This window comes from Lissotriton helveticus, chromosome 8 (assembly GCF_964261635.1).
Source record: "Lissotriton helveticus chromosome 8, aLisHel1.1, whole genome shotgun sequence".
NCBI classification, from domain to species: Eukaryota; Metazoa; Chordata; class Amphibia; order Caudata; family Salamandridae; genus Lissotriton; species Lissotriton helveticus.
This window is the reverse complement of record NC_136069.1, coordinates 1442518030-1442544101: the sequence shown is the minus strand read 5'-3', so window position 1 is coordinate 1442544101 and position 26072 is coordinate 1442518030.

Below are 26072 nucleotides of genomic sequence, written 5' to 3'. Positions count from 1 at the left end.
TTGGATCTAGCCCTGATCTCTTGACAGGGTGAGAGTATTCTGCTTAATTCAGAGACTCTGTCCCTCACCACCCCTTGTTGTAAATACTGCCGATAGCCAGCGCGTCTCAACCCCTCACACCCCGGCTTCGCAAGCACACCCCCCCTCCCCCCTTCGACGGCCCCCGGTCTCTCCTGCTTGGCCCTAAACGCACCTCCCGCGTGACCCTGCCTCCGAGCCACATCCCGCACTGAACCCCCCCCCACACCCTTTTATCTCATTCATAAAACAGGCCCCTTTGATAACCTCTTCCTCCTTGCCCGATTGTTCGGCCCGACCCCAGGCCCTCACTTAGCCCAACAGATGCGGTTTATTGACTCTACAGTAGGACCTCACCTCACTTCAAAGGAGCGGGGATTAATCAATGCCCTCACACCCCTAGACCCGATCGATTACCCGCATTTCTGTTCCCAGCGGAATACCCAGCTGCGCGACAGCCATCATGCTGAGATTAGGGGTGGGGACTCCTACTGTAGATATGTGTGGGAACGGACCTGAACCGGGGATTCCAAAGACGCCTTTCTCCGGACTTCAAAGCATTACTAAGAATGTGTTGCATGTAATAAAGTAATAAACCAGTGTATAAGAGGCCAGGCCTCAGAGATGTCGAGAGAGCACCTCGAGAAGATACCCTATTGTCTGATTTGACGTGTTCTGTTCCGTCAGAAATAAACTCCTGTTTCCTGCCTTCCAGTCTCCAGCGCCTGCCTCTTTATTTGGGTAATCGTGAGTTGGGTGAGAAGCGGCTAACGCCGGGCAAACCTAGAAAAGGGGTAAACGACCTGATCTGCCTGAACCCTTTTTCCACAATTGGCGTCCCAAACGTGGGGCCCATCAGCGACACGTGGATCCAGAGGGAGAGGTCCCGACGACGGAGTGAACGACTGCAACGATCGGGAAGAGCTCCTGCCCGATAGACCCTCGTCTGGCAGCCGATCATCCGAACTTCACTGGTTCCGAACAGACCTCTCTCCAGTGATCTACGGTCCTGACTGGGAACCATCAGGAGTGCCACAGTAATTACAGAGAATAGAGGACGATCGGGCGCTGGAAGCGGAAGACGAGAAACTGTCCATACCGTCCGGGTAAGGTCGTGTAACACGACAAACTAGGAAATATTTGATTGTTTGATTGGAAAATACTAGTATTGCTCTCCGAATTGTTGGTTCTCTTGGAGATTCTCTGTCTGCAAACTGAGAGGGATGAAAGTATTCTCTCTTCCTTTGCATGCAGTGAAGGGTAGGTAACGCAGGCTTTTGCCCCCGTTGTAATCCGTCGTGCCTATCTTTTCTCCCCCACTGATTGATTGCTTGCCCGAACATTGTCTGTTCGAGGATTGTTTTTTCTCGAGAATTCTCTGTCTACAAACGGGGAAGGGTAAAAATATTCCGTCCTCCTTTGCAGATAGTGAAGAATAGGTAACGCAGGCTTTTGCCCCCGTTGTAACCCGTCGTGCCTATTTCTTTCTCGCCACTGATTGTTTGATTGAACGGACATTAATTGTTCGATATTGGTTCTCTCTTTGGGTATTCCCTATTTTCGAATACTGTAGAATAGAAATATTCTGTCTAGTCTTCGCGAAGTAGTGAAGGATAGGTAGTGCAGACTTTTGTCCCCGTTGTAACCCGTCATGCCTATCTTCTCCCCATTGGTCAGTAGTTGGTTCAGCCCGGACCGCTTATTAGAGGTGGATCATCCGGCTCCTCTGGAGGGCACCCCTAATAAGGATATGTTTTTAAAATATGGACTAGTCGCCGTAGCTTATAGTAAGTTATGGAATAAATATACTAAAAAGGATCAGGAAAGTCAGTGGCCACTGATAGGATCCTTCGATGACACAAAAATAAACGTGCTGGAAACAGCCCTTTGTAACAATAAAACCACGCCCACTATGCTTGATAGTTTCGGCATGTGGCGCAAAGAAGCAGTACAACGAAAGAAAAGAGAAGAAGCGAGAATAGGAAAAGAGTTGCGAAAGGCAGCCCACCTGGCCGCTAACAAACTAGAAGAAGATATAAAAGAGAGGGAGAAAGCCAGACAAAAACAGGAATCTGAATCGACAGGCCAGTGTCCTGTTAGGACCCCCTCTACGCTCTACCCTGAGCTGACCTCCAAACAACGGGCGAACAATGAGCTGCTGCTAAGTCCTCCGGTCATCTATATGCCCCCCCTTATGCCCCCTCCCAACTCCTAGTACAACACTTGCCAGCTCCGAGTGCAAATGAGAATAACCTTGAAGCTAGTGCCCCAGCCCTCACGGCCTCCGCTCCGGCCGCATTAGTAACGACATCAGATGAACACAAGACTAGCAAACAGCCACCTGGTAGACTGAATAGATTGAGCAAAGATGAACGAGAGGGAATTGACAAGATAGCAAAGGCACTGGTAGAACGGAAGGAGAGCGAAGAATATACGATGGATATGCACAATTCGCATGCCGGCAGCCACAGACGGCATTTCATTTTACGGTTTAGTTACCACACCCTGAACGCATATGAGGACAGGTATCAGAATCGGGGTCCTACTAAACTGACAGCGTTATATAGAAAAGTCGATATTGGGGACAAGGCCGAGCGTGACGCAGCGGACCTCTTCATGCAAACGCTTGAGGTTTTCCGCCACCTCACGGAACAAAAACCGGAAGTTAAGACTACAGTTCCCGAAACGACTGGGTCCTCATCAGAAGTAGGCAACACCATGATGCCTATCAGAGAAGCCGCCCCTTACTGGGTTCCCCCACGAGGTCAGGGAACGAACGACGATATCAACCATGCAGATGCAAAGGGGAGGGTTGTGTACAACTGGGTTTATCAACCATGGGACCGGCAGGATATTTTAACTTTTAGGCAAACCTTACCCGATTTAAGAAAGAACCCGACAGCATTTTATACCGAACTAGGTACAGCCTTAGGCTCAACCATAATGACTCTAGCGGACATTGACTTGTTTTTCGGGTTATGTCTGCCGGCTGTTGTGTGGAAGCAAATCCGAAAAGCCGACCACACAGATCTGTTCGGACATACCTGGAATCAACTCAGTGAACTAGATAGGCAACGGGAGCCCGGAAAGAAACCGGTAAAAGACATACTGGAACTCCCGGACAAAATAGTTCAGAAGCTAAAGACATTGATCCCAGAAAAGAAGGTAGACTGGTCGGTAGTCACGGCTTGCCGTCAGAAACCCCAGGAAGACGTATCAGAATACTTCTCCTGATTTGAGACGGTGTTCTCCGACTACAGTGGCCAAGACATGACCACTGCAACCGGACAACACCTATTCGTGCAAAACTACGTGAAGGGTCTATCGCAAGAGGTCTCCCAAAAGTTACAGACGAGCGAGAGTAGTTGGGGGGCCTCCAAACCTGCAGCTATCCTTCAGATGGCTCAGTATTACGAACACCAAAAGAACGAGAACGAGAGGGCGACTGAGAAAAAGAAAAAGGACTTGAAAGAGCGAGTGATGATTGCTCAATTACAAGGAGTGACGACAGGAAGGGAACGGTATAGAGGAAACTACCAACCAAATGCACCCCCTAGAGACCGCACACCCACACCCGGCGCTCCACGAACAGACCTCGATGAGAACCAGTGTGCGTTTTGCAAAGGATTTGGTCATTGGAAGTCTCAATGCCCGGTCCTCCTGGAAATGCTTAAAAATAAAGAGACAAGAGACATGGCAAATGGCCCCAAAACTAGAGGGCAGGGGCGAGGGCACACCCATGACACCAACAACGACAGACCTGGCAGACCGAACACATTTGACCGCCCCCGACAGAACCAGTGCCAACAGTCTGACTGCGACAACACTCACGACTTTGCATAGGACTGCCAAGGGCAAGGAAGGGATCCAGTCGAGCTCTATGTTGACCAGCAAGGTCCTTACGTCACCGCTAAGGTCCTAGGTACGAAGTCTCCATTTCTGGTAGACACTGGCGCGACACGTAGTGCGTTATCTAAATGACTGATTCCAAGGGCACCCTTGTCTGGCTCACACATAACATCAATAGGCTTTGATGGAACGCCCTCCACTAACCCTTTATCCGCACCGGTTTCCTTCGACTTGGACAGTAACCCCACTGACACGATGTTTCTGCTTTCCTCCAACACCCCCGATGCCATTATGGGACTTGATTTACTAAAGCATTTCCGAGCTACTATCAGGTGTTCACAGGACGGGGTTCGGGTCATCCTGTACGATAACCCGACCCTGCTCAGACATCATCATGCACTACACATGTCTTCCATCTCAGACGCTGACGCATCCTTACTTGACTCTCTACCTCTGTATCTATGGGCTAAAACGGACGCTGATGTAGGACGAATGATGATCGACCCCGTGCGCATAACTGTCCGCAAAGATGCGATACTCCCAAAACTCCCACAATATCGGATATCGCCCGAAGGTGAGAAGGCATTGGTAATGATTATTCAGTCCCTGGTAGAGGCAGGAGTGGTAGAGGAAGTAGTCAGCAATATTTGCAACAGCCCCATCCTACCCATTGTGAAAAAGCAGGGCGAGGGAGATGAGAAAGCGTACCGCTTCATCATCGACCTTCGAGAGGTCAACAAGGTAGTTGTACCCCAGTACCCTGTAGTCTCAGATATCGCCACCATTCTGACCCTGATTTCTTCCACAACCACCTCCTTCACTGTAATTGACCTCAAAAACGCTTTCTTCTCCATCCCCATCCACCCGGACAGCCGCTACCTTTTCGGCTTCACGTTAAAATCCCGCTCATATAGATTTTGTAGAGCTCCCCAAGGCTACACAGAAAGTCCCAGCATCTATAGCCAGGCCCTCAAGAGACAGCTGGACGCCGTTCAGCTACCGGAGGGAGTGGTGTTGATACAGTACGTCGATGACATCCTTTTGGCGGCCGACACCACTCCACTTGCAGTCACAGCCACCCTCCAACTCCTGCACTTCCTCGCGGAAAATGGCCACAAGGTCTCCAAAAAGAAGTTGCAATTCTGCCAACCCCAGGTCACCTACCTAGGCCACCTCTTGTCCAAAGACGGGAGAAAGCTTACACCTGATCGGATTCAGGACATTCTGGAAACCCCCGTCCCAAAGACCCAGAAACAAGTCCGCTCCCTGGTAGGCCTCACCTCCTTCTGCCGGCAGTTATTGCCAAATTTCAGCCTCATTGTAAAGCCGCTACTTTCCCTACTAGCCAAAGATGTCCCCCTCCCACTCCCTTGGACCCCCGAATGCCAATCGTCCTTCAAAGAACTTCGAGATGCCCTTTGTTCTGCACCGGTCCTAGGAACCCCCGATTACACAAAGCCCTTCTCTCTTTACACTCACCAAAGGGAGGGGTGCACTTTGTCTGTCCTGACTCAAACCATTGGCCCCAAGCAACGACCATGTGCCTATTTCTCTGCCACCCTTGACCCCGTAGCGAGAGCCTTGCCTGCCTGCTTTCGAGCCGTAGCTGCCGCTGCTGTCTCTATCCGACAGAGCGAGGGGATCGTACTCTCGAATTCCCTCACGGTATTGGTGCCCCATGCTGTTGACACCCTCTTGAACCAGACTAAGACGCAACACCTGACTAGCGCCCGACTGACTGGATATGAACTGACTCTGCTTGCACCTCACATCACGCTGAAAAGATGCACCACACTGAACCCAGCCACTTTGTTGCCCCTGCCCGAAAACGACCCGAACGTCCCCCCTATACATGACTGTGTGACCCTCACAGACGAACAGACTAGGAGTAGAGTTGACCTCCGAGACACCGCCTTCATGGACCCTGTCGGAAAGCTATGGGTAGACGGTTCTTGCATAAAACTCCCCGACGGCACCACCTCAGCTGCCTATGCAGTTACCACAGCCCAAACCGTAGTTGAAACTGCCCGCATCACGCAGCGATCCGCACAGGCGGCAGAGCTGATTGCCCTCACTCGAGCATGTATTATAGCGACAGGGACTACTGCAAACATTTACACGGACAGCCAGTACGCCTTCGGAGTGGTTCACCATTTTGGACTCTTATGGAGGGAGAGGGGATTCCTGACGTCCCACGGCACGCCCATCCTCCACGGAGATTTAGTCTCCGCCCTGATTGAAGCAGTTCTCCTTCCCAAACGATTAGCGGTAATCAAATGTCAGGCACACAAGAAGGTGACAGACTTAGTCGGACAGGGAAACGCGCAGGCCGACATCACTGCCCGAACCACAGCTGAGAATAGGACAACGACACGTATGTATGTGACCAGGTCACAAGCAGAAAAATGGACTGACGTTAGGGAAACGATTAGGGACATCCAGATGGCCAGCTCACCACACGAATTGACTGAATGGACACGGGTGGGATTGAAAGACGAGCAAGGCTCGTGGCGGACAAAGGACACCAACAAATGGTTGCTACCCAATTCATACTTGATCCCCATACTGACTATGGCACACTCCCCCGCACACATAGGATCTGCCCCCATGATCTAACTCATCTCCAGGGTTTGGCACAACGACAAGATTCCCGACTCAGCCAGACGCCTGGTCCAGCAATGCCTTATCTGTTTGCAACACAACCCTGGGAAAGGAACTGTGGTACCCCGGGGAGGGTTTGGGGTCCCCGACCATCCTTTTGAGGTCCTCCAGATGGACTACATCCAACTGGAAAGATGCCAAAGCCTGAAGTATGTATTAGTCATTGTGTGTGCTTTCAGCAAATGGGTAGAAGCCTACCCAACCCGTGATAACACTGCCATGACCACTGCCAAGGTACTGCTGAAAGAGTTTTTCCCTCGCTACGGTCTTTGTCGAATTCTATGGAGCGACAACGGCCCCCACTTCATAGCTGAAGTTATCCAACTAATCTTGAAAGGGTTGGGTGTAAAACAGAGGTTTCATGCAGTTTTTCACCCCCAATCTGCTGGCTTAGTTGAGCGACACAACGCCACACTGAAACTAAAACTGTCAAAGATAGTGGCCACCACGGGACTTAAATGGCCAGATGCCCTCCCACTTGCTATCGATGCGCTCCACTCCCACTAAGCACCATTTGACCCCCTACGAGGTGGTATTTGGGCGACCGATGAACCTCTGGACTGCCCCTAAACCGACCTCCGTTCATGACGTCCCAGACGTCCTACTATCTGATTACTTGTGCAAATTGACTAAAACATTGTCTGTCATTCATCAGCAGGTGCAGCAGGCCATCCCCGATGCTTCCAGGGAGATTATGTGCTGATCCGGAATTTCCAATGGACAAAGAGTCTAGAACCCCGGTGGACGGGCCCCTGGCAAGTACTGATTACCACCCGAACGGCTCTTCGAGTGGAGGGGAAGCGACACTGGCTACACGCGCACCACTGTAAGAAGGTCTCCTCGACCCTGACCACAACAGAAAACGTCAGCACCCAAGAAGAACTGCTGAACAAAGACCGGCCATCATTGAACTGTTATCCTGATATCGAGGCACTCGAACTTGCAAAATTCTCTGATCCCACTGTACCATCCAGGGAAGGGTATTTCCTGCGTCGAAAGGAGGGAGCTTCGGCTAAGTAGACCACAGACTAAGTTGAATCTCAGAACGGTAGCCTAAACACAACCAAGGGTTACCCGAAGAGAGGCTAAACGAAGTCAGCGGTTCTGCCCACTACCGAGCACCTTGAAGATGATGGAAGAGCCAGATAAGAAGACAACGGAATCAACAGGAAATACCCGTTATCGGAACCCAAAGACTGACAGTATACACAAATCGAAGACAATTGTTCTCTTCATTGTCCTCCTCTTTTGTCTCCTCCTCATGACTTCTTTCTGGATCATGGAAGAGAGCGCACCCGCTCATCAGATATTGCTGACTTCTGCACAGCCAACTACTACGAAGGAGCATCACCTGATCTCCCTTTCGCCTCAGCTCCGAGAAAGGCGTAAGGAGTTCTGGAACAATTCCTTCGTGCAACTGTTGCACCAACACAACCTTGCCGCCAAAGCCACAAACTGCTGGATCTGCGGGTTGCTCCCACATGCCACCGGACACTCCATCCCTTTCATCCCTTCCCCTTTCTCAGTTCACGGTTCTTGCCTTGCCTGGTTGACCCTCTTGCAACAGAGCTACAGGGACAACGCCACTTCTGGTCAGACAGTGTCGCACTTCTACCACGGGTTCTGGCTGAACAAAACCGGAAGAACTTCTGCTCCCTTTTGTCCTTTGACCTCTGGCTCCTCCTTCCAGATGGACATCCCTGCTAAGGAACGAGTCAAAATGCAGGTGTTCCATAATCCAGCCAGACCCACCTTCTCCTACTTACGGAAACGAACTGCTGCCACTCTGACGGTGGCTCTGTCTGTTATCAATGTCACGGGACTCGTGTGCCTCGAAGGCTCGAACACAGCCGGTGGGTCACAGCTCCTGCCACATCACCAGAACATTGGACGCCATCGACCCCCCCTCCTTTGTTGCTTCTCCGAATGTGTACTTTGTTTGCGGCACCAAAGCTTACACCTGGCTTCCAAAAAGCTGGGGGGGTACCTGCTACGTCGCCTTCGTTCTCCCTCCAACGTACGTGGCCCCAGCAAACCACCACAGACAGAAGCGCGCAAAAGACATTGAACAAGCCGACTCCACTGGAGCACAGTTCTTGGATGCAGTGAAAGGGCTGGTTCCTCTGTGGGGCCCAATGGCAAACAGTCGCGCCATCCGCCACCTGACCCAGGCAGTAGAAACAACCATGAACATCACGGCTGGCATCCTCACTAACAATACGGCCGAGCTTCAGGCAGTCCGCCTGGTGGCTCTTCAGAACCGCCTTGTTCTAGATGTGGTTCTAGCCGACCGTGGAGGAGCATGCCGCATCATCGGATCCAGCTGTTGCACCTACGTGCCAGATAACTCGCCCTCAGTTTACAAAGCAATCGAACACCTCCACAGACTTTCATCAGAGGTTCACCAGGAACAGGAAGGATGTATTGTAAATATGTGACACTCCAGAAGTAGTTTAGAAGAGGTTTATTAACCCAACAGGGAGGCAAGTCATCCACATCCAAGACCTTGTGAACAACTCACTGACCAAGTAACATTCTATAGTGACATGGATGCATTCTCGAGAAAGAATGCATATACTTAAAGTCATAGATACAACACATCTCCCTTATTATAATGACAAAATGAAATAATAAAAATTAGAAGAAAAACGATCTTGAAATATGAACAAACTTGAAATAATATAGAACTATTCAAGAGGAAATTATTTATAATAATAATCTTGAAGATACACAGGAGATCTCCTATTTCTAGAGTTTGTTTCACGAGGTGAAACTGGCATATCTTGAGATGGTAAAGATGTACATTTTCCTGAAACATGTTTCTCCATACATTTTCCTGAAACATGTTTCTCCATACATTTATGAGAATCTGGAACTTCTGGAGCAGGTTCTACAATGCCATTATCTCCCTCCTTACATTTTGACAAACGTGACATGCTCCAAATATCTCCCCCAGTAAGCATAACTACATTCTTCATAACTTTGACTATACGTCTTGGTCCAAAGAATTTAGATTTACCCTTGGAAGACCACACACCCTTTTTGACAAAAACAAAATCCCCAACTTTCCAAAGAGGATCTTTCGCTCCTTTCAAAACATCAAACCTGTGTTTGTATTTATTTTGGTAATTCTTCAACCTGGAATCATTGAGAATTGAGCCTCTATCTTTTACTGATAACCATAAAGGATTAAGCTTGGAACCTGCAATTCTACCCCTAAGTTTCTCAAAAGGCGAAATACCAGTAACGCTATTGGGGGTGTTCCTGTGTGCCCACAGCTTTTCTCTGAGAATGGGTTTCAAGGGGAGTCTTCTCTCGCAAGCAGTCTGTGCACATGCTCTAATCAGTCTATTCATACTCTCCACCAATCCATTCGCCTGTGGAGAATAAAGTGCAGTCTTATGATGTGTGATAGATAGATCTTTGAGAAAATCAGACATTTCTTGGGAGGTGAATTGAACACCATTATCAGAAATTAAGGTGTCAGGAATCCCTTCACAGGTGAAAGCATCTTTTAAAAATTCAATCACATTCTTACTTGACACAGTTCCCATACAAGAAGCAGACAACCACTTTGAAGTGTAATCTACTAGAACAACAACAAACCTTTCTGAAAGACTAAGATTCTCAAAAGGTCCAATAATATCAATCGCAACTTTAGACCAAGGACGTTCAGGTATTGCAACAGGGGAAAGGGGTGCAGTGTTCAACTTCCTTGATTTGTCATTACCTGCGCATAAGTGGCAATCTTTAACAACAGTTTCAACTTCTCGGTCCAGCTCAGGCCACCAATAGGATTCTCTGACTCTAGCTTTTGTGAGGCTGCGACCAAAATGTCCCTCATGAGCTAGGTTAATTATCTTTTCTCTCATGCCGAGAGGGGAATCAGTCTGCTGCCTCTAAACAACTCACCCTGAACAATGTTCAGTTCATCTCTTATATTCCAATACCCTTTAGCAGAATCTGGAACTTCTTTCAGGATAGGCCACCCATTGACTGTTGCCTCTAATATAAAATTCCTGGCTGGGTCATCTGAAAAACATTCTTTCCATTCTATCTCATTTAAAGCAGATTCTCTTACCCATGAAACAGTGGCAAAATCTGGGTCATGTGTGACTAACTTGTCAACAGGCAATCTTGAAAGAAAATCAGCGGGAACATTCTTCGGACCCGGTAAGTACTCAACACAAAAATTGTACTCCATGAGTCCTTCGACCCATCTCTTAATTCTGGGAGTTGTACATTCAACATTCCTACAAGAGAATAGTTGTACTAAGGGTTTACGGTCAGATCTTACCACAAATGGTAAACCCCATAAATAAAACCTGAAGTGTTTGATCCCCCAAAAACAAGCTAAAGCCTCACGCTCGATGACTGAATAACGTTCCTCTGCACCCTTCAAAGAACGGGATGCAAAACCAATTACTTTTTCTGAACCATCCACAATTTGTGCCAGAACAGCCCCTAAACCACGCACACTTGCATCAGTAGACAAAAAAGTCTTTTTGTGAACATCAAAATGCCCCAAGGTTGGCATCTTTGCAATTTCTGACTTGACTGTGTTAAAAGCATCAGAACACTCCTTGTCCCAATTGAAAACTGTTCCCTTCTTAAGGAGCAGTCTGATAGGTTGCATGACACTAGCAAAATTTGGAATAAACTTAGAATAATATTCCGACAACCCATTAAATGACTTTACATGATCTTTGTTAGAAGGAGGTTGCGCTTGGAGAATGGCTTCTGCAAGGTCAATCTTGGGACTGATGCCCTCTCCAGATATATTGTGCCCTAAGTATGATACAGATCTGACTCTGAATTTGCATTTCTCTTGTTTCAGGGTTAATCCTGTATCTTTGAGTCTAGACAAAACAGTAAATAAGGTAATATCATGCTTGCTAATGTCAACACCGTGGACCAAAATATCATCTTGGAAGAACAGGACACAATCAATACCTGAGAGTTCGTTTTTCATAATTCTCTGAAAACAGGCAGCTGCGCTGGCTAAGCCGAAAGGCATCCTGATGAATCTGTATGCCCCAATAGGGGTGACAAAAGAAGTCAAATGTCTTGACTCTTCATGCAAAAGGACCTGGTGGTAAGCTGCTGACAAATCCATAACGCTAAACATAGTAGCGCCACCCAATTTGGTAAGAATCTCATTGATATTGGGCAGTGGCTGCCTGTCAACCCAAATTGAACTGTTCAAACTCCTGAGGTCCACACACATCCTAATTTTGGTGCCCTTGTCTTTTGGTGCCAAAACAATTGGTGCAAGCCATTCTGAGGATTCTATCTCCTCAATAACACCAAGCTTCAACAGTCTGTCAATCTCGCCTTGTAGAGGCTTCATCATGAGATTGGGCACTTTCCGAACTTTGTGTACTACAGGGTTGGCACTGCCTTTCAAAACTATTTTGTGTTTAAACCCTTTAAGTAAACCAAGATTCTCAGTAAACACTTCAGGAAACTTATCAATAATGTCTGTAAAATTTCCCATATCAGAAACTAACATAACTTGTTCGGTTGCATTGGGATTAAGAGTAATCCCAAGATTTCTTTGATGACGCCATCCTAGAAGATTATCACCTCTTTTTGCGATATAAACTTTACCCACAGTTTCTCTACCTTTAAATGCAATGGTTTGGATGGAGTATCCTAAAATTTCAACACGTTGTTTGGCATATCCCACCGGATTGATGTCAGGAGTCATAAGTTTAAATTTGTCTCCATCGAAATTTGCAAACCAAAATTTATCACTAATAAGGGTAAACAGAGAACCTGAATCAGCAAGTACAGGAACAATCTTGTTAGCAATTTGAATATCACAAGAGGGCATACGTATTTCATCATCATCAACTTGACTCACACCATTAACTATATCATCTGTAATGCAGTGAATGGAATCTTGGGAGTAGACTTCATCATCATCTATGCAGTTAACTTTGTTACTCTTGCACATCCTAGCATAATGACCCTTCTTCCCACAATTTCTACAAACAGTACTTCTTGCAAAACAATTTGGATAATTCGGTCCATGCTTTTCACTACCACATCTGGGGCATCTAAATTTGTTTTCTCTATTAAAATTATTGGCATTATAATTTTGTTTAGGTTTTTCTGATTTGAATGTGGTTTTTTCTTGTTTTGGTGAAACTTTACCAACAACAGTAACACTACATTCTGGTTGAGGAATTTGACGATGTTCATGAGTGACACTGGAAACAGGATCATTCTGGGAAGGGCCTTTCCTAATCTCCTTGACCCATGTAGAAGTATGTTCAACGCTTTCAACAATAAGTATGGCTTCTTTTAAATTGGGATTCTTTGATAACAATTTCTCTTGTATTTTGAGATCGTTTGTGCAACGGACGAGCTGGTCACGAATGAGGGAGTCAGTCAAGAGTTCGAATTCACAAGTTTGTGCAAGGGATTTGAGCGCTGCTACATAGTTCCCAACTCTCTCACTTTTAGCCTGAACACGCATAAAAAAATTGTGTCTTTCCATGACAACATTAATGCGTGCACCAAAATGATTTTTAAGGAGGAGTACGCTCATCTCATATACATCTGAAGGTTCGCCTGCTCCCCTACCAATGGGTATCGGGTCTAGACTATCATAAATATTTCTCCCTTCTATACCAAGATTGTTTAGTAGAACAGCTTGCTTTCTGACAGCAGAAAATTTCTCTCCACCAATTGCAAGTAAATACGAGTCAAAAATGGGCTTCCATTTTTTCCATGGCAATATGGGTTCGCCTTGTTCGCTTAAAAATTGAGGAGGTTGATTCATTCCGCTAGCAGTAGATGACATGCTGAAAAGGAAACAACTAAACAAACTAACACAATAAGTTAACTAAATAAGCTAACACAACAATCTAAAATAACAATTTAAAATAAATAGTTAAAATAATAACCATGAGGTTAACAGCCTCTTTTCTGGTGTCACTGCAGTTTCTCTATAGTGCGTACTGCTTTGCTTCAGCTAAATATGTCTTATAATTCCATTTCAGTTATTCTACACTGTGTTCTGCGTGTTGTTGTTACTATAGGAATCGCACGGAAATATCATCGATTTCCAGATGCTTCCAAACTGATTACGATCATCCAAAGGTCACTTTGCTTCAATCAAAAAAAGTTTTTTTTTTTTTTTTTATACATATATGACTTGCCTCAAATTATATGTAGATATAATAATATCCGTCAACTTGGAGAACCAAAGTATTTGAAATCCGGGCCACAATGCACAAATCCAATGCGCCTTCGTATCTTCCTGAGATTGGTAAGCGAGACCGCTAACACGCTGTTGCTAAGTGACTGACTCGAGTGTCGGGTAACAGAGGCACGCTTGCTGGGACGCTTTGCAGATCACCAGGGCAACACGTAGCGTGTGGCGTGTGTCCGGGCTATGACGATGTACGTCGTTTGTGAGAGACGTCACAACAACGGCAGGCTCGCCCCACAGAACCTGGGCACCTCGCGCTCAGGATTCAAAGAACGCCGAGTGAAGAAGGTAGGGATATTTCAAAAATTAAACAACTTCCGACCAAATAAAATTATGGTAGTACTTGCCGCTGTGTGCCGTTTGTGAAATTCGTCATGTTGAAGTCGCAATTGAGATATAAAATGAACAAGGGTTTTTTTTTTTTTTTTCTTCCTGGAAAAGTCTCATTCAGCATAAAATTCTCTTCGCGTTGGGTTCATAGTCGCCAGTATTGTAAATATGTGACACTCCAGAAGTAGTTTAGAAGAGGTTTATTAACCCAACAGGGAGGCAAGTCATCCACATCCAAGACCTTGTGAACAACTCACTGACCAAGTAACATTCTATAGTGACATGGATGCATTCTCGAGAAAGAATGCATATACTTAAAGTCATAGATACAACAGGATGGTCGCTTGGAAGCTGGTTTTGGGGCACCTTGAAGGACTGGGGATGGAGGTTATTCACATTTCTATTGATACTGGTCGTGATATTGTGTGGGTGTTGCCTAGGTATTCAATGTTTGCCACCTCTGTGTTCGCTCATTGCTAACTGCATGTGCCCTAAGACTTCGGACTACAAAACTGAACACATGAAAGCATTGTATGACCTCGAAATAAGAAATATAATGGGGATTGACGTAAATTGACAAGCTGGCTAGATATGTTGAAAAGGGAGGACTGTTAAAATCTAGATTGTGGCGTAAACATTATCGGCGCCATCTTGTCTCCCTTCGGATCCATGCGTGCGCGTAAGCAGCAGCCATTTTGAATGCCATGATCCCTCTGCCTACTGCCGATAGCCAGCGCGTCTCACCCCCTCACACCCCGGCTTCGCAAGCACACCCCCCCTTCGACGGCCCCCGGTCTCTCCTGCTTGGCCCTAAACGCACCTACCGCGTGACCCTGCCTCCGAGCCACATCCCGCACTGAACCCCCCCCACACCCTTTTATCTCATTCATAAAACAGGCCCCTTTGATTGTTCGGCCCGACCTCAGGCCCTCACTTAGCCCAACAGATGCGGTTTATTGCCTCTACAGTAGGACCTCACCTCACTTCAAAGGAGCGGGGATTAATCAATGCCCTCACACCCCTAGGCCCGATCGATTACCCGCATTTCTGTTCCCAGCGGAATACCCAGCTGCGCGACAGCCATCATGCTGAGATTAGGGGTGGGGACTCCTACTGTAGATATGTGTGGGAACGGACCTGAACCGGGGATTCCAAAGACGCCTTTCTCCGGACTTCAAAGCATTACTAAGAATGTGTTGCATGTAATAAAGTAATAAACCAGTGTATAAGAGGCCAGGCCTCAGAGATGTCGAGAGAGCACCTCGAGAAGATACCCTGTTGTCTGATTTGACGTGTTCTGTTCCGTCGGAAATAAACTCCTGTTTCCTGCCTTCCAGTCGCCAGCGCCTGCCTCTTTATTTGGGTAATCATGAGTTGGGTGAGAAGCGGCTAACGCCGGGCAAACCTAGAAAAGGGGAAAACGACCTGATCTGCCTGAACCCTTTTTCCACAACGTCACCGCCCTGCAGGAACTCCTACTACCGACCGCGGCTGCAGGCTTGTTTTTTCATTTTCTCTCCTATTACCCATCAACTAAGCTGCTGTATTATTTTTTAAAAGCATGTAAGATTAACAGCTTTGATTGCTATTTTCGTTTGTATGCATGCTTCAGAAATAATCGTAACATAACAAAGTTATGGTTGTGAAAAGATGTGCACTGCCTGTTGCACTACGTTCAACAATTCCCAAATTCGTAAAATGCACATGTATGTCTCTTTTGGTATTAAAAAATAGAAAGACATGCTCTATTCTTTTGTATTCAATGTGCCACGAATGAAAAGTTGAGAGATCCCAGAATGCTGACAAAAACAAGGAGTATTACTTATAGAATACTTTGGGATGATTTTAGTTGTTGTTCAAAAGTATTTTTTTAATTTGTATTGCATACATACCAACATTTCAGAATAGGAAAGTTAGAGATTTTGAAGAAGAAAAAAAGGCGGAGGGTAATTTCGCAGCTAACATAAAGCCATTTTTGGTTAAAAAATCATGAGTCTCCCACATGAATCCAGTCTGTTGGCATGTATGATATTGAAGAAGGAAAATTCAACATTGGGTGCCGAGTCATGAAGGTATTTTCATTCATACACGTATTTTAGGGGGCATCCAAGCCATATGGACAGTGCAACAATTTACAACAACCAGTTTGGTAACAGGAACATTTAACAGCAGATGACATCAAAGGAACAGTTAAACAGTGTGAGTCATTGAAAAAACTCGGGTATTAAAGAAAATATACTCCTTCCTAAATCCCAAATGGGCTGTTATGTTCCTGTATCTTATTGAACCATCTGCAAGCCAACACCATGATGCAATGCTCCCTCCATCTATGTATGCTGAGAGGGCACAGAGATGTGCTCTTCCAAACTTCAGTAGTTCTTGATTCTTCCACAGTAGAGGAGGTCAGCAGTACATGCAGGGGGTGCCTCTTGGTGTGAGGCTTCGCAGCTTCAGTGCATACACTATGTGAAACATGCAAGTTGGTCAAGGTATCATCCTTGCCCCCCAGCACCACAGGCCTCCCATGAAAATTGCAGTGGAGGTGGCCATCTTATTTCCATAGAGACTATGCTTCCCAAACGTCTTAGAACCACAACCCAATTTTTAGAATGACATACTTTTGGGACCCACCTAGCTTTAATGGACATGAGGCCAGGGAGATTTCTAATGTAAAAACAGCAATTGTTTGTAAACGCCACAACCTGGACCTGGCCCTTCGATATCGGACTGTGGTCAAGATATTGATTTGCCCACAAACGCTGCAGATGATGAACTGCACTGGAGTCTGGAGCTAGAACACTTTTCAGAGTGGGGTGATGGCCTGTGGCATATGTTAACTAAAATTATGTGTTTTCTAGAAATTCTTTGTGTTAATACCAGTGAGTTTAGCCAATTTTAGAAAACCTGTCTGCAGCTGAGTATGTGGTAAGGCCTCATGTCCATTTTTGTGTCAAAAATAGACCAAGTGGTGCATTTTTGAATCCATATGTATATACATACATATATATATATATATATATATATATATATATATATATATATATATATATATATATATATATGGAAAACAACTCCTGAAGCAGAAAAAGCGAACTCCTTCACCAGGAACGGACCACCACAAAGGTTTTCAAATTTTCAGTGCGTTTTATTAGGCCTCTCACAACATGACGCGTTTCAGCCGGGTTGCCCCGGCCTTGATCACATGACGTGTCAGGAAAAACTCCACCCTTAAATACTATGAATCAATGTGAAACCCTCCCATTCTTCACATGAAAAGGGTAAACAGACTAGTAATCACTTATAAAGTGCATAGTGCAATCGTGCAAAAGCAAATCCTGTCATAGAAGTTGAACAATTCATTTTATACATTATTCAACATAATTTAAATATTACTGCTTAATTGTAAAAGCAAAACATTCAAAAAATATTATTTGCTAAATTTAAGGAAATCCGGGGCAAGTGCCCAAGTCCTAATCTATAAATAGGACTATTAGTATTGCACGATTCTGGTAACAATTGATCATAGTAAAAACCCATTTGTGTAAATAATAAAAATGTGGTTGATTACAACCTTTCATAAATGATAAGTTAAAATAAATGAATGTGCGGATGCAATTATCAAGCAGTCTTATAAATGGCCAAAAAGATTATTATTATTATTATTATTACATTTTATAAAGCGCGTAGTCACCCGTAAGTATCCCAGCGCTAAAGATCCAAACAACTGAGGATCAACCGGGGCAGATGGGGAAGGCAGATCAGGGGAAAAGGTGCGTTTTCAGCCGCTTCCTGAATCGAAGGTAGTCGGGTTCCGTCCTAAGGTCCTGGGGAAGGGAGTTCCAAAGGCGGGCAGTGTTAACAGAAAAGCGCCGTCCACCCGTGCGCACCTTCTTGACTCTGGGGATGGTGATAAGGTATTCCTGATCAGAACGGAGGGATCTTGGGGCTTTGTAGGGCCTGATGAATTTTCTTAGAATAGGGGGGCCTTTTTCTTGTAGGAGTCTGTGAGACAGACAGAGAGCCTTGAACTTCACCCGCTCGCTCACTGGGAGCCAGTGAAGGAGTTTCAGGGCTGGTTTGGCCGAGGATCTGACCGGGGTATTAGTAAGGATCCGGGCCGCGGCGTTCTGGATCCTTTGTAATTTGTTAAGGGTTGCCTCAGGAGCGCCTAGGTAGATGGTGTTATTGTAATCCAGCCTTGATAAGATAAGGCCTTGGATTAGCAGTTTCTGGGAGGCCGGAGGAAGTAGGGGCAGAATCTTCCTAATTGATTTGAGGAGCCCGAAACAAGTACCCGCGATTTTTTTGGCTTGCGTCTTGAAAGACAGATCTTTTTCAAGCCAAATTCCTAGGCTCTTGATCTCAGACTTAGGAGCAGGGGGTTCACCCAAGCAGGGGGGCCAGATGTTCTGAGAGAGGGAAAGCCCCTTCTGGCCAAGGAGGAGAATATCTGTCTTTGAGCCGTTAAGTTTCAAAGACGAGCTATTCATCCATCCTTGTATTTCTGCCATACAGTCTATAGATCAGATGGTGCTTGGTTCGGGTGGGATGGGGACACCACTAATTGAGTGTCATCAGCATAGCTGATGATATTCACTCCGAACGGGTTGACAACCTCCTCCAAAGGGGACATGTAGACATTGAATAATGTCGGGCTTAGGGATGAGCCCTGGGGCACGCCGCATTGGAGGGGGGTTTCGGGGGAACGGGTGTCATTCTCCCAGACCTGAAAGGAGCGCTGGCCAAGGAAGGAGGCGAGCCAGGTCAGCGCAGTGCCCTCCACACCGACGTTCTTAAGCCGTTGGATTAGGACCCGGTGGTTAACGGTATCGAAGGCCGCACTGAGGTCCAGGAGGATCACTGCCACTGATCCTCCTGCATCCAAAAGTACTCTGGCCTCCTCCACCGCTGCAAGAAGGGCGATGTCAGAGCCCTGCCCTGGACGGAATCCAGTCTGCGAGTATCTAAGCAGATTGTTGGTTTCCAGATACTGCGAGAGTTTTTTGTTCACTAGCTTTTCAGCAATTTTACTGGTTCCGGGGAGAAGAGAGATTGGCCTGTAGTTGGCCAAATCCGAGGGGTCCAGAGAAGGTTTTTTTTTAGTAGCGCCTTGACGACGGCCGCCTTCCAGCTGGAGGGAACTTTTCCCTGTAGCAGTGAAGCATTTATGAGATGGGTGAGTGGGGGGACGATGGTAGGGGCAACTTTCTTAAGGATGCGTAGCGGAACAGGGTCCCTAGGGGATCCGCTTTTGATGGTGTCTAGCGTGGTTGGTCCCAAAGAAGTTAAACGGGGAGAGGTGGGGTTCATATTAATACCTTCTTCCTCGCTGAGGTTAATGGGTGGAATGGAGGCAAGGATTTTCTGAACCTTCTCCTCGAAGAATTTAGCCAATTTAAGGCATTTTTCCTCATCTGCTTTGGGGTCTGGCGGAATCTTTGGTCCGGTATCTGGGGCTTTAAGTAATTCTTTTAAAATGATAAAAGTTTCCTTGCTGGAGCACGAGGAGTTTTCTATCCTTTCCTGAAAGAATATGCTTTTAGTATTGCGAAGAGCGAGCTTGTAATTTCTTAAGGAGGTATGGAAGGCATCCTTCTTAGCTGTCGACTTATCCTTCCTCCAGGAGCGCTCGGTTCTTTTACACTCCTTCCGTAGAAGATTAAGCTCAGGAGTGTACCAGGGGGCAGGGCTCACTCTTTTGATTCGCCTAAGGGTGGTAGTTTTGGGGAGAAGTTTGTCCAGTGATGAGGTGAGCCAGGATTTGAACTGTTTATCAGCGTTGGCTGGGTCTGAGATTGGGGAGGGGAGAGATGCCCTGAGAATGGTGGTCCATTCGTCTGGCACAAGTTTGTGCCAGCGCCGGTCGGGGTCACCGACCGGCGCTGTAATGTAATGAATACATTATTAGACATACCAATACTGTTCTAACTCGAAACTTGAAAATGTAAAAGGATCAATTCACAATCAATAAATAAATATATATGTGTATAAGATTAGAATATAGAATGAATAAAATTTAGGGAATTTAGTGGAATCATGATGTAGTACTAATACATATCAACAAATCCATAATAGAATGATAACCCTCTCTCAGAAAACCCCATAGTCAAACTAGAAAAAACTAGAAGACCAATTAGGTAATATACAATACAAGGTTACATTAAAAATCCATTGCATTCAAAAAATTAATGAATTTACCCATAAATATAAAATCTAAATTCATATATATACACACATATATAACATCTGTATCAGAGGAGCTTAAATCATCATGAAATGGACGTATTGTAGGTATTGATTTAGTACAAAAAGACTAACCTGATATTGAGCCCAATACCAAGTATACATCTAAAACATTCTTAAAACCAAAACCATATAGGCCATTGTAAAAAGTTAACCATATCCTCTCCTGTGTTCAAACCATTAGGTATCTTGGTATTTAATCTCACTATGTATTTACTCTCTAACTGGCAGAGTTTTTTCTCCCTGTCTCCACCACGTATTGATTTTGGAACAGAGTCAATTACATAGTATTTCAGGTCATCCAATTTGTTTTGATGTACAAGTTTAAAATGGCGAGCAACCGGATAAGATGGATCAGAATTCACAATTGCTCGCAAATGTTGGAGGATCCTATTAAACACAGGGAGTTTGGTACTACCGATATATGATAGTTGACATGTACATTCTAATACATATACCGCGCAGTCGGTTTTGCAGGTAAAGTAACCATTGATCTTATTGGGTATTCCTGAAAAGGGGTCAACAAAGGATTGTTTGTTAATACCGAACTTACAAGCACGACAAGAGAAGCATTTTACAAAACCTCTCTTGTCAGTCAACCAGTTCTTTTTATCTATCACTTCAGGACGAGTTCTAACAAGAGCATCTCGCATGGATGGTGCTCTTCTGAAAGTGACAGTAGGCTGATTGAGTAGTTCTGGCGATAAAATAATGTCAGTGTGAAGAATAGGCCAATGCCTATTCACAATTTTCCTGATGTCGTGTTCTTGACTACTGTAGGTAGTAATTAACCTTACTGGTGTAGGAGCGGTTATCACAACCTGAGTCTCATCAGTTACCTCATTGACCTCTGTTATAGTGAATGTATTTAATTTATCAAGGGCCCACTGTAGATCTTTGGCACTATAGCCCCTGTTCAAAAATCTTTCCTTGGCTTCATGTAAACAAATGTCTAAATCCTCCTTTCTGTTACAGATCCTTTTTATACGTAAAAACTCACCATAGGGAATACTTTTTATGAGGTGCCTAGGGTGAGCACTGCTAGCATGAAGAATAGAATTTCCAGCTGTTGTTTTGCGATGTAATTTAGTGCAAATATTACTTTGATCAATAAATACCTCTACACCTAAGAATTCTACCCTGGAGTCACTGACCTGTGCCGTAAATTCCAAATTAAGAGAATTGCTGTTAATCTTCCTGACAAAATCAATAGCTGATTCTTTTGTACCTTTCCATATGACGAACACGTCATCAATAAAACGCCACCATCTGATGACGTGTTCTGAGAAGACATCTCCATGGGTCTGCATGAGGACGTGCTTCTCCCACCAGCCAACGTGCAAGCACACATAGCTTGGAGAGAAGCACGCCCCCATAGCAACACCCCTTAATTGATGAAACAACTCCTTATTGAAAATAAAGAAATTGTTAGTTAAACACATTTCCGTCATCTGGAGTAACATTTTGTTATGCTCATTATAACAAATATTTCTATTAGACAGGAAGAATTTAATAGCATTCAAGCCATCTTGGTGATTGATACTTGTGTATAAGGAACAGATGTCCATCACTAACAAGTGATAACCTTCCTCCCAAATAACATCTTTAAGTGTGTCCAAAAAATGTCCTGTATCACGAATAAAAGAAGGCAAAGCAGCTACATAGTCGTGAAGAAAAAAATCAACGTACTTAGACATTGATTCAAGTAAAATACCTTGGGCCGATATAATGGGACGTCCTGGCACTGGGGTTATCTGGTTATGGATTTTAGGGAGTAGGTACAAGGTTGGAGTAATAGGATGCTCTGTTCTTAAGAAATTGTACTCATCCTTGTCAATCAAACTTTCCCTCTTCCACTTAGATAGTTCTTTAAAAGTTTGATCCTTTACTTTCAAAAGAATTGGAAAGGCTACCTGCTTGTAACATTGGACATCACTCAATTTTTTTCTAGCCTCTTCCAAGTATGCATCTCTAGGCCATAAAACAATATTGCCGCCTTTGTCTGCTTTATTGATTATGATATTTTTTTCTTTAGTAAGTTTGTCCATAAGGCGGAAATATTGTTGTTCTCTATACTGACTCTTTTTGTTCATTGAAATGCATTTTTTATGAAGAACTTTAAGATCACTAATCACGCAGTCACCAAAAATGTCTATGGCATCTCTTGCCATGACAGGCATGAATGTAGATGCTGGGCGAAAGGTAGTGAGGGCAGCATTAGAAGTCGATATACCCATACCTAAAAGATCGTCCTGTGTATTTAATCCACTCTCATCATTGTCATTTGCCAAACCACTCACTGTACGAAGTGCAGATACATCAGCTACTTGAAAACGAGTACTGGGCTGGTTTTCAGCATTGATCACTGTTGCTTTAACATTTGCTTTCTTTAATTTATGGAACTTAACAAGCTTTAACTTTCTGATAAACTTAAAAATGTCAATACGAGATTGTACATATTTAAAATTCTTTTTTGGACAGAAAGAAAGTCCCAAAGACAGCAACTGTACTTCTGCAGATTTAATTCAAGCTCAGTCATGTTTATAACAGTGTTGACATATGAAAGGTCCACATCATTTGACTGGCTCTCAGGCATGTTCAGTTTCTTTTCCTGAAGCCTCCGCGCTTTCCTCCTCTCTTTGCGCTGCTTGTTCCTTCTGCAGCATTTTGAGGCTGCGCCTGGGGTGCCCATGACCTGAGTGTTTGACGCCGGTCCTCTATGATGAACCCCAATTCTTCCGAGGGAGTGAAGCTTTGGGGTTCCGACAGGTTTAAATGTTGCTCATTTTCTCCTGAGATTGATTCCGCATTGCTAGATAAGAGACTTGATCCTGAGCTTGATGCGATATCAGAGATAGTTCCTTGATTCACAGAGATTAACGGTGGTTGGACCTTGTTAATTGCCAATTTTTTAACATTATCGAAACGCTTGGCAAAGGTAAAAATACGTCCAGTCTCGAAATTCGCGTTTATCAAGCGCAAATTTAGTTATTTTGCGATTCATTATAGTACTCTCATGTTTGTCAAGGCGTCTTTGTATATCTTCTCTTCCTTTCTTAACCGCATCTTTTTGATCTAATGCATCAAGCTCTGCAATTAGCAATTCAATTTCTGCCGTTATATCCACTCTGTCAATCTCAGCATATTTGACAAGCATTATAACCATGTTCATAGAGCATTCTAGATTATTCGTAGCCCATTCTTTCAGCATCAAAGGATTTGGTTTGTCAAACGAAGGTGCAATTAAGACACGCAATCCTCTAGGCACCCTTCCTGCCTCTTTGTACTTTTCCAAGGATTTTCGTTCCCACCACTTCGTTAGTTCATTTTTTTGAAGTTTTTGAAGTTTTTTTAGTAAGTTTTTGATATCTTTCACCTCCGTGGCTTGCACATTATGCTGTTGCCCGGTCACAGAAGTTACCGGCATATTGGCAAACATTGCATCCGCACGCTCATCACGGTTCCTGAGCACTTCGGTTGTGGACGCCATAGCGCTAATATTTAGGCAGATATAAAGATATGCACAGTTCGATGATATAGCGATTTGCTTCTATAACTTTCTCCCAATCCAACCGGCAACCTAATATTCAAACAGGTATTTGGTATATAAGGTGGGGAAATATCAAGTCGCTAAAGTCCTTTCAATCTTCACACCCACAGTTCTCTTGGCAAACGGGCTCCTCTCGCAAACAAAAGAGCAAACGTCTCACCTGTTCGGCAACACAATCCGGACCTGGAATCCTCCGACGCCGTAGCCCAGACCTTTGCCCGCAGCAGGCTTGTCGCTTCACCTTCGTATATATATATATATTGCAGTTTTATATGGTGCAAACTCAGCCCAAGGGCATTGGAGCACTTTGCATGAGTGCCAGATTATATTATACGATATATTTTTTTAATGATAAACACAGGAGATTAAGCGATTTGCACAGGATTAAAGGATTTAGAGCCAATGTCAGAATTTATTGTGGTTCAACCAGATCCAAATTCGACAGCTCAAACCTTTAAGCCACATCCATAAATTTCAATGTATTTGTGAAAGTCATACACAAGTAATATGGCTGTGAATGATCACATACAGTGAGCCCATCCTCAGTTGAAATGACTTTGTTAAAGTGAAAAACAGCAGCAAAAATACTGGAAGGTTCACTCAAAGTTTTGCTTGTGTTTGTTTTAGAACTGGATTAGGGACATTGTTGAGCACCTTTGCTCTGAAGCACAAACAGAGATAGTAATTTAAAATATTTATTACATATAGACTAGGATTTACACTACCCAACAAAATTTGTCTCGTCCACCACCAGTGGGCCCGACCATCAGTTTGGGAAACACTTCCATAGAGTATAAATTCTTCAAAATTCAGAGTTCCTTGCTAGGTAATCAAGACATTTAGGGGCATATTTATGAGGGCCTCATGGCATGCTAGCACCACGCAAAGTTGTACATGCATGACACAAAGCCCCAAGTCATATTAATGAAGCCATGTAAAGCCCTCATGTGTGGCTTTGAATGGCTTTACAAATATTGAGTAATGCAATGCAGGGCAAATTGCTGCCTTGCCTAACTCTGCTCAAGGGAGGCCTTCCATGGGTTTTGGGTAGATGTTTCCATGCAATTCCCATGGTTTTTGACGCATTTCCAGATTTATGAGTACTTGTAAATCATGGAATGCTTCAAAATCTTACACCTCCCATGGTTGAGACTTAACATGGAGAAATATCTTTCTATGTGTGCTGCAGAAAAGCACACATGGAAAGAGGAAAACACCTCTAAGAATTGTTTTTGTGCAGGAAGGTGCACCTTCCTGCACAAAAACAATTCTGCCGACAAGACAGGCACCCTTGCACCATATTACAAGGGTGCCTGTCTTGACGCTAGGATGCCCCATTTTTTTGCAGTGCATTACTGCCCTTTTCCCACAGTATCTTGCTGCACTGCCATGCCCCACCAATCCCAGAAATATGCCCCTTAGTGGCTGCTAGTTTCCAGGAGATCCAAAAGCATCACTCTTATACCAGGGATTATCAAAGATTTGTTGGATTCGGAGATGTATTCTGGGATAACCTTAGTTGATAACTGCTTAGACTTCAACTTGTATGCAAGCTGGAGTCATCCTTACAACTATAACTCTTTTGCACTTATCCCATGAAGAATTCTCACCTTGTACAGGTTTTGAGCCTGATTTTTACTTTGATAAGTACTGTCGCCTTAGCAGAGAACTTTGCTCCTGTCCTGACAAGGGTGCTTTGTCTTCCAAATTTAGAGATGTTCTCCAGCTGAGTGGACATCTCCTGCATTCCCAGGAACTGCTGTCATGGCGATTCCTGGAAATGCTTGGAAAGTTTGGTAGGTGGTTCCATGAAGATGACGGAGATGTACATCAAACCTTTAACTTTTTTTATTTACTAAAACAAATTGCAAGGGGAGATTTTGTTTTTAAAAATAAAAAAAACAACTACCCCCTCACATGGGACTTTTCACCCATGATGTGAGGGTCAGTTTGCAGATTCCTCTGGCCCTTACTGCCAGGTTTTTCCCAGCAATGACAATGAAAACCTGCCGTATGTCTGCCCACTGTAAATAGTGCAGGCAGACAAATGGCAAAATCACCGACGCCCTTCATCAGTAGGGTCATTAAAAGTGTATGTCAGCAGTGGAGACAGAGTAGTCTCCATTATCAACATAGTGATGGCCTGACTGTACATCAGGTGGGCAGACTTTCAGTTTGGAGGAGAGGGCACTCCATTGC